This window comes from Gossypium hirsutum, chromosome D08, assembly GCF_007990345.1.
Source record: "Gossypium hirsutum isolate 1008001.06 chromosome D08, Gossypium_hirsutum_v2.1, whole genome shotgun sequence".
Lineage (NCBI taxonomy): Eukaryota > Viridiplantae > Streptophyta > Magnoliopsida > Malvales > Malvaceae > Gossypium > Gossypium hirsutum.
The window spans coordinates 34847198-34857199 of record NC_053444.1 but is presented as its reverse complement, the minus strand read 5'-3'; the positions used below and the strand labels follow the sequence as shown (position 1 = coordinate 34857199).

The 10002-nt window shown below is 37.9% G+C and overlaps 1 non-coding gene across 1 annotated transcript; it reads left to right on the top strand.

The window, feature by feature from the left end:
* Positions 1-3781: 3781 nt before the first annotated feature.
* On the top strand, positions 3782-3888 carry LOC121220520 (small nucleolar RNA R71). The gene has a single exon (XR_005917728.1). It is a non-coding gene; the product is annotated as a small nucleolar RNA R71 (small nucleolar RNA).
* Positions 3889-10002: the final 6114 nt, after the last annotated feature.

Sequence of the window (10002 nt, the reverse complement as noted above, 5' to 3'; positions counted from 1 at the left end):
TGCAAAATCTTTGTTGCAATACATGAACCATTAAAGTTTCCCCCACTTGGAAATGAATGGCAATGATACAAGATCTCAGCAATCTCGCTTTTAGCTACACACGTTCGGATTATATTATCTGCATACTATTTAAACAAAAACGGATCCTCCCAAAAATTATACCGACTATCATGAAGGAATTTCTTCCTTTGTTGGCATGTCATTTCTTGAAGAATTATTCCACATGCAAGATAATTGGCAAAATCAGCAAACCAGGGTATTTCATGAATTTGATTTACCTTAAATAAGTGTTCATCTGGGAAATTCTCGTTGATAGACACACATGACTGAGTTACCTCATCTTGCTCCAACCTCGACAGATGATCAGCTATTTGATTTTCGACACCTTTTCTATCTTGGATCTCAAGGTCAAATTCTTGGAGTAAAAGTATCCAACGAATTAGCCTTGGTTTTGCATCTTTCTTTGTGAGCAAGTATTTAATGGCCGTATGGTCAGTAAATACTGTAACTTTGGTACCTATAAGATATGAGCAGAATTTGTCAAAAGCAAAAACTATAGTGAAGAGTTCCTTTTCGGTTACCGTATAATTGCATTGGGATCCCGTCAAAGTTCTACTTGCATAGTGAATAGGGTGAAACACTTTATTTTTTCTTTGACCCATCACAGCTCCAACAGCATAATCACTTGCATCGCAAATCAACTTAAAAGGTGTGCTCCAATCGGGTGTAATGATTATTGAGGCTAAGATTAACCATTTTTTCATCTCTTCAAAAGCTTTTAAACATACTTTGTTGAAATCGAACACTGTATCCTTCCGTAACAACAAACACAGCAACTTAGAAATTTTTGAGAAATCTTTGATAAACCTACGATAAAAACCAGCATGGCCTATGAAACTTCTGACTCCTTTCACATTCATTAGGGCTGGTAATCTTTCAATTATGTCCACCTTTGGTTTACCAACTTCAATTCCTTTCTTTAAGATCTTATGACCTAAGACAATCCCTTCATTGACCATAAAATGACATTTTCCCCAATTAAGGACAAGTTTCGTCTCTTCGTATCTCAACAATACCTTAGCCAAATTACTCAAACAGATATCATAAGTGTTACCAAAAATAGAAAAATCATCCACGAAAACCTCAACAAAATTTTTGACCATATCAGTAAATATTGCCATCATGCAACGTTGAAAAGTTGTAGGTGCATTGCATAAACCAAAAGGCATTCACCTAAAAGCAAATGTACCGTATGGGCAAGTAAAGGTTGTTTTATGTTGGTTATCCGGGGCTACAACTATTTGGTTATATCCCGAATAACCATCTAAAAAACAATAAAATTCATTACCTGCCAGTCGATCTAACATCTGATCCATAAAAGGAAACGCAAAATGGTCCTTCCAAGTGGCTTTGTTCAACTTTCTGTAATCAATACAGATTCTCCAATCGATAATAGTTCTTGTTGGAATTAACTCGTTATGCTCATTTTCAACAATCGTGATTCCACCTTTCTTCGACACGCACTACACCAGACTTACCCACGAACTATCTGAAATAGGATAGATGATTCCTGCATCTAACCATTTGATCACTTTCTTTCTCACAACTTCTTTCATAATAGGATTCAGCCTCCTTTGCCCATCAATTCGAGCTCTTTCACCTTCTTCTAAAATGATTTTATGCATGCAAAAATAAGGGCTTATACCTCGAATATCAACTATGGTCCAACCAATTGCTTTCTTAAATTTCTTTAGAATAGTAATTAGTTGCTCCTTTTGATCTTTCGTCAGTTCTGCTGAAATAATCACAGGTAAAGTAGAACAGTCACCTAAATAAATGTATTTCAAACGGGAAAAAAGTATCTTTAGTTTGAGTTTAGGTGGTTCTTCAATTGACAACTTGGGTTGCATAAATTCTCTAACTTCTAACTCCAACAGTTCAAATCGTGTGGATTGAATAAAATTTCTCGGATTAGCTTCTATCAAAGCCATGTTTTCTTCACCTTCTTCATCCTCCAAAGGGTCAAGATCTAAAGCTTTCTCCAATGGATCTTCTTCAAAATTGCTTTCCATAGAAACCAAGGTTTCTATCTCTTCAATAACTGAACACTCTTCTATTGGATCGAGAACTTTCATCGCTTTAAGAATGTTAAAGGTTAACTGATCATTTTGAACTTGCATTGTGAGTTCTCCTTTCTGTACATCAGTTAACATTCTTCCTGTGGCTAAGAAAGGTCTCCCAAAGATGATCGACACTTCCTTGTCTGCTTCAAAATCTAAGACAATGAAATCAGTAGGAAAAATAAATTTGTCGAATCTTACCAAAACAACCTTGATCTTTCCTTTGGGATATGCTCAAGATCGATCCGCTAGTTGAAGCGTCACAGTTGTAGGTTTTACTTCACCTTTTCCTTAAATCTTGAAAATAGACTTAGGCATCAAGTTGATACTTGCTCCTAAGTCACACAAAGCTTTACCACAGTAAAATTCACCAATTTTACAAGGTATAGTAAAGCTTCCTGGGTCTTTTAATTTCAGTGGCAATTTGTTCTACAGGAACGCACTGCACTCCTTTGTCAAGGCAACAGTCTCATACTCACTCAGTCGTTTCTTCTTGGACAGTATATCCTTCATAAACTTCACATAATTCGACATTTATTCTAAAGCCTCCACCAACGGAATATTGATGTGTAATTGCTTCAGAACATCCAAAAACTTCTTCAATTGCACCTCATGTTTCTGCTTGTGTTGCTGCAATCTTTGCGAATATGAAAGTGATGGAACTTTCGGTTGAACTGTACAACTTTTCTAAGTAGGTAAATCTGCATCCAAAGAAGATGTTAAAATATTTGAATTCACTAAGTCAGGGTTTACCTTGTTAGACTTCGCAGATTCTGATTCCTTTAGGTGTAAAAACTTCAACAGCTTGTTAATTCTTCTCAATGGGTTTATCTTCGACATCAATCAATCAGGGTTTTAAAATTTTACCACTCTGCAATTTCACTGCCTTGATATGTTCTTTACCCAAATTTCTTAGATTCTCAGTATCACTCGGCAAGGTTCCTTACAGTCTATCACGTAGCTCCGTAGCTAACTGACCCATTTGGTTTTCCAAATTTTTCAATGTTGCTGCTTGGCTTTGGATCCAAGCGTCATTCTTTGTTATGTACGCTTTCAACAAGTTCTCCAAACTATTTGATGCCTCAACTTGAGGTGGTTTTGGAGTTTGCTGATTAAACCCTTGAGATTGGTTGGGTCATTGCTATAATAAGTTGTTGTTCGGTCCATTTCCTTGGTTGCTCCAAGAAAAGTTAGGATGATTACGCCATGAGGGATTGTAGAAGTTGGACTGGGGTCTTTTTCCACTCTTATTTTGGTATTGGTTTCTCACATAGTACACTGACTCGGGATTTGATGGACAATTCTCAAAAGAATGAACTTCCCCACAGTACACACAAGAAACTATTTCAAACGGACTTGTTGGCTGAGCTACAAAATTATTAGTACTATTAGCAGTTAACTATTTTAACATAGAGGAAATAGATGAGACCTGAGCTGATAACGAAGTGAAGGAGTGAACTTCATGAACTCTACCTACACGTCTTCCTTAGGCTGTTCGATTTCTTGGCCATTGATAGTTATTACTTGTGATCCTCTCGATGATCTCATAAGCCTCATTATAAGACTTAGACAAAATTGCACCATTCTCGGAAGTATCTACCATCAATCTTGTATGTACATTGAGACCATTATAGAATGTCTCCAACTGGATACAGTGAGGAATCCCATGATGAAGACACTTACGAAGTAACTCTTTGAATCGTTCCCAAGCCTCATACAAAGACTCGTCATCCAATTGTTGGAAAGTTGTGATATCGTTCCTCAACTTAGCGTTTTTGCTCACTGGGAAATACTTAACCAAAAATCTCTCCACTAATTTTTGCCATGCAGATACGGAACTTGGTGGCAATGAATTGAGCCATGCTCGTGCTCGATTTCGCAACGAGTACGGAAACAAATTCAACCTCAGTGCGCCTTCAGTCACACCGGCTATCTTGATTTAATCACTCACCTCCATAAACAATCGAAGGTGGAGATGTGGATCTTCTATGGGCATACCACTAAATTGGCCTACCGTTTGTAACATTTGAAACATCACGGGTTTCAATTCAAACTAGGTTGTCTCAATATCTGGCCTTCCAATTCCTGGGTTTCACTCATTGAAAAGTGGCACAACATATTGTCTGATGTATCGATCCCTATCATCAGCAATGAGAATAGGATTTCGTACATGATCGGCTTAAATACCTTGTTCTTGATTTTGATTCCTAAGGTCCATCTCAACTTGTCTTTGAGCTGCTCATCCATGTCTTCTTTGTTTGAAGGTTCGCTCAATTTTAGGGTCTACAGGGAGTAAATCGATTATTCGATCTATACTCATAAACACTTGAAAGGAAAATCACAAAAATTAAAAAGAATAAGTTCGTAATGTTAGAAATAAATCAAAATGAAAATAAATAATTTCACAAAAAAATGACTATGGCAACAGTTGACAATCCTCGGCAACGGCACCAAAAACTTGTAACGCGTAGGTTTGTGCAAGTGTACGCAGTTGATATCAAGTAATAAGTAAGTATCGAGTGATCATCTCCACAGGGATTGTATTTGTGCTAAGTTACTTAATTTGTAAAGTTGTATTAACAATTTTGTAAATAAAAGCACAATATAGTTGAAAAGTGGTGATTAAAATATATTAAACTAAATGCAATGATCCCTAATGCAAATTATTCTAAGTATGCAAACTAAATGAAATAAATTTTAGTAAAATTAAACCCAATTCGCAACATTTATAACATAAATAAACTAGGACAATTACTTTAACCAAACTCAATTTATTATCAACATGCTTAATAACATTATGAAAAACATTCAATGCCAACTCGATCTTTCATGAGTTTGGAAACCAAATTAGGTCCTTTCAGAATCCTTTACTTAGTAAATACACATTTTACTGACTTATTTACTAAGGGTTTCTTAGCATTCATGTGAGGTAATAGGGATGTGTTAGGTTTGAAACAATTTAATCACACAAATCTAAAAACTATGCAGATAACAGAGCTTGGTTAGAGTTGTTATGCAACCTACAATTTAATCGTGTTAGGATCTAAATTGAGCATGCACATTTCAATTATGTGTCATTAGCTGTCGTCTGGTTAGGCTCGCTCAGCTAATTCAGGTGAATTTCAATCACGTATGAACGAAATACAGACTTGATTTTAATTGAAAACATGATCGATTGAGGCACAAACATTATAAGCATGAATCAAATAAATATTATTTAATCAAAGAAATCATCCAAGCTTAAATAAAATCAAGCTAACATTGTTGTAAACAAGAACAAAGAACACATAGCAAACATCTTTATATTAAGTTAAAGAACAGAAAGATTAAACCCAATTCAGAGTGGCTGTCACCCAAGACTCTGACTGATGAGACTCCTTCGTTCCTTTGCTTTGTTCCTTTGATGATGGTTCTCCAAGGTGGCCGACCAAGGGTTTTTTAAGAGGCTTAATTGCTAAAATCTCTATCAAGAGACGAATCTAGGCGTGGGAATGGAAAAGGCTAAGAGAAAAAGAGAGAATGATGCTTGATGGATGCTTGAGGGATGCTTAAGGGATGATGAATGAAGGAATGAGAGGGTCTTATTTATAGGTGAGGAGAGAGAGATAGTTTGCCAAAAATAGGATTTTCCATCTTTTGAAGCATCTTCCATGGGTGGCCAGCCATAATTTTAGTAAGTTGAGCTGATTTTCCCTTGATTTTTGGTCAATTTGAGTGCCACAACAACTCAGGACTGAGACTCGGTCAAGTGCAAATCTTCAGATAAATCTCTAATTTCTTCAACTCTTCAAGGACCTTGTGCAATTAAACCAAAAAGTGGTTTATGAACAGCCATGTGCAGCCAAATTTTGGGTTAACTTGGTCTCCAATTTGGACGGTTTTGTAATCCAGCAAAGCTATCAGACCTGTCCATAATAAATCAACAAGTTAAAAGACCAAAGAATTAAATTTATCCAATTTAATTAATTAATTAAAACCCAAATTATAAATGAAATATTTTAAAATTAATTATTAAATATAATTTTATGTTTTATTATTTAATTTAATCATGCATTGCCTACTTTATGTCTTAAAAAATATAATATATTCAAATTAATATAAAATAAGCCATTTATAGCATGAAAACTAAATAATAAAGCATAAAACCACATTTTAATAATTTCTATGTCCTAATTTCATATTTTCATATTTTCACATATTTCATTAATTTATTAAACAATTACTTAGTTTTAAGAATAGATTTAAGTAAAAAGGTGAAAGTATATAAGAAAAATCCTATATATTTTTCCGTTTACACATATGCAACCACCTTACCATCCTGCATCAACATACATCCCAAACTGACATGTGATGCATCACGATAAACCGTGAACTCCTTCCCAGGTTCAGGCTGTACCAAAACAGGAGCCTCAGTCAGTACAGTCTTAAGCTTCTCAAAGCTCTCTTACTGTGCATTAGTCTAGTCAAACGATACACTTTTATGTAGCAGCTTAGTCAAGGGTGCTGCGATCAGTGAAAATCCTTCCACAAACCGTCGGTAATAACCTGCCAGCCTCAAAAAGCTACGGATCTCAGACACATTCTTAGGCTTCTTCTAATCCAATATAGCCTCAATTTTTCAAGGATCGACTCGAATCCCCTCAGCAGACACCACGTGACCCAGAAGTGTTACTTCACGTAACCAGAACTCACACTTGTTGAACTTAGCATAGAGCTGCTTTTCCTAAAAAATCTGAAGAACAATCCTAAGGTGCTCATCATGCTCACCCTCAGTCCTCGAATAAACCAATATTTCATCGGTGAACACCACTACAAACCAATCGAGGTAGGGCTGAAACACTCAGTTCATCAGATCCATGAAAGTTGCTGGTGCATTAGTTAGTCCGAATTGCATCACTAGGAACTCATAGTGACCATAACAAGTCCTAAATGCCGTCTTATGCACATCAGCCTCCTTAACCCTCAACTGATGATACGCAGAATGCAAGTCAATTTTGAAGAACACAAACGCCCCTCAGAACTGGTCAAACAAATCATCAATCTTTGGAAGTGGATACTTGTTCTTAATAGTCAACTTATTTAGTTGTCGATAGTCGATACACATCCTCATGAATCCATCCTTTTTCTTAACAAACAGTACCGGTGCTCCCTACAGGGACATACTAGGGCAGATAAACCCACGATCCAATAACTCCTGAATTTGAACCTTCAGCTCCTTCGACGCCATTCGATAGGGAGCGATAGACACCGGAGCTATACTAGGGAAAAGCTCAATCCCAAACTCCTCTTCCCGATTCGGAGGTAAACCCAGTAGCTCCTCAGGAAAGACGTCCGAAAAATCCCTCACAGTTCTGTTGTCCTTTACATTAGAGTCCCCTGAAGCGAAAACACTTACGTAGGGATCATGTTACCAGTGCGAACCAGTTTCTCAGCTACCAGTTTCTCACATCCCTTGCGAACCAGTTTCTCAGCTACCAGTGCAGAGATCATGTTAGCCAAGTAATTCTGACGTTCCCCAATCACAACTACTTCATTACCCTCTATGGTTGTGCAGTACTAGTACCCTGAGCTTACATCTGATTGGCCCTCAATGGACACTCCCTAATGTGATGATCCAATGATCTACACCTCAGACACGCCCCAGTCCTTCTCCAACACTCACCCTGATGGCGTCTACCACAGTCGACACATGGTTGCAGTCCAGTACCAGTAACAAGGGGCCCAACTCTAACTAGCCCATCAACTCTGGCCTTTTTCTTAGGCCTCTGCACAGAACTCAAGGGCTTCGAATCCCTCATGTTCCTACCTCTCTCCCTATTGTGATTTTAGTGCTCAGCGCGCTTAACCTCCTTGGCGATCTTCACCTTCTCAACCAGTGAAGAAAAATCACGCTCCCTCTGTGGAGCTATCAAGACTCTCAAATTATCACTGAGTCCATCCTCAAAACGGGCACAACGCTCATACTCAGTCGCCACCATACCTCGCGCATAGCGGCTCAGTCGCAGGAATTCGGCCTCATACTTGACCATCGATTTATCTCCCTGTGTTAGATTTAGGAACTCCCTCCTACGAGCCTCCACATAACTAGCTTCCACATACTTCCCCTGGAAGGCGGTCTTAAAGAACTCCCAAGTTAGACGTTCGGGCTGAGTGCCCTCCTTAACAGTATGCCACCACTAATAAGCCTCATCACGCAGCAGCGAGACTACACCCTTTAATTTTTATTCGGAGGTACAATCCAGGTCATCAATGATCCTCTCCGTGGCCTCAATCTAGTACTCGGCCACATTAGGGGCGACCCTAGTGACACCCCTGAAGAGCTCAGCTCCATTGAACTCGAGTCGTTCCGTAATCGACCCACGACCCCTAGATCTAGTATTAGGCCCAGCGACCCTCTCCAATATCCTCAACATAGTCTGGGACAATGCGTCATCCCCAGCCATGCGATCATGAGACTCAGTCTCAGTAGCAGGCGGCACTGGCGTCTCACTCGTGTCCAAATTCAGTATATTACCCAGGGAAGAGGACTCAAATCGAACCCCCTACGGCCTCTACCTCGGCCTTGAGCACCACATCCACGAATACCTTGTGCGCTCATGTCTATTCAGATTTATCTGTATTACAAATTTTTATGCATTAGTTTAGTTTTAGTATTTACTAGCAGATGTTTTATGTTAACAGTTTCAGTAATTCAGAGTGATTTTCGTAAATCGCAGTCTCTATCAGTTTTGCTACAGTCTCAATATACACCATCTAGAGTGTTTTCAAAGTATACTACCTACAGTTGTTTCAGAATATCATAACATATATTAGTTTTAGAATATCATAGCATGTATCAGTTTCAGAACAGTTACACGATCGGCGTCGTGGACTTGGTGCACCACACACCCAGTAGAAATATTTCAAATCATTTAAAAACCAATTTTTCAAAGACCAAATTTAAAACCCATAATCCACAGCTGAGTTTTGCAACTTTGCTCTAATACCCCTAAATATAATACCCCAAATCCAGCCTAGACGTTATGGTCGTATCTGGCAATGTCGCATGATAGTGTTTTTGAAACCTCGTTGTTACGTTGAAAACATTCCATGTTATTATCTTTAGTAAACCTTTGTTAGAACTTACGAAGTCGTCTTTATTCATTTAAAACATTTTTTTGAAACATCCCTCATTGCAGAAGCTTTAATAAAATAATCTAAGTGATCATGCGTTTAGAAACTACTTTAACTTTTTGAAAACTGAATTTCCTACGACCAGCAGGTATAAATCCATAAAGTAAAATAAATAAATAAAAACCCAAAATTTAAACCAAAGTCCTAGAGGGTCTTTAAATTACAATCCAAATAATCAATAATAATTAAATCATGAAACGTAAATTGAAAACCATGAAGTCCAAAAATTTTTGTGGTCACCGCTCAGTCCTCCGTCGCACTGATCCGTCTAAGTCTGGGGATTACCTGTGCACATTAAACAAAAAGGGTGAGTTTACGTAAACTCAGTGTGTAATCCCATAGAAACAAACAAACAATCAATGTTCACAATGCACAGTTGAACAGTCTTGGGCCTAAGCCCTTTTCAGTATCAGTGACAGTTTGGGCCTTAGCCCATCTCAGTACAATGTCAAAAATGCAGTAAGGCCTTAGCCCATCACAGTATCAGTAACAGTTATGCAGTAGCAAAATCCTACCCATCTAGCCTCTACACACTATCTCCGTCCAACCCTACACTCCATATGGGGATATAATCAACCCACCCATCCCTACACACCATCCCTACATACAATGGATGATATGCTACTATGCAATTTCAATACATATATTCGGTTCAGATATTAACATGCTCAGTACAGATATCATTAAATAAATTTCACACATTTAGGGG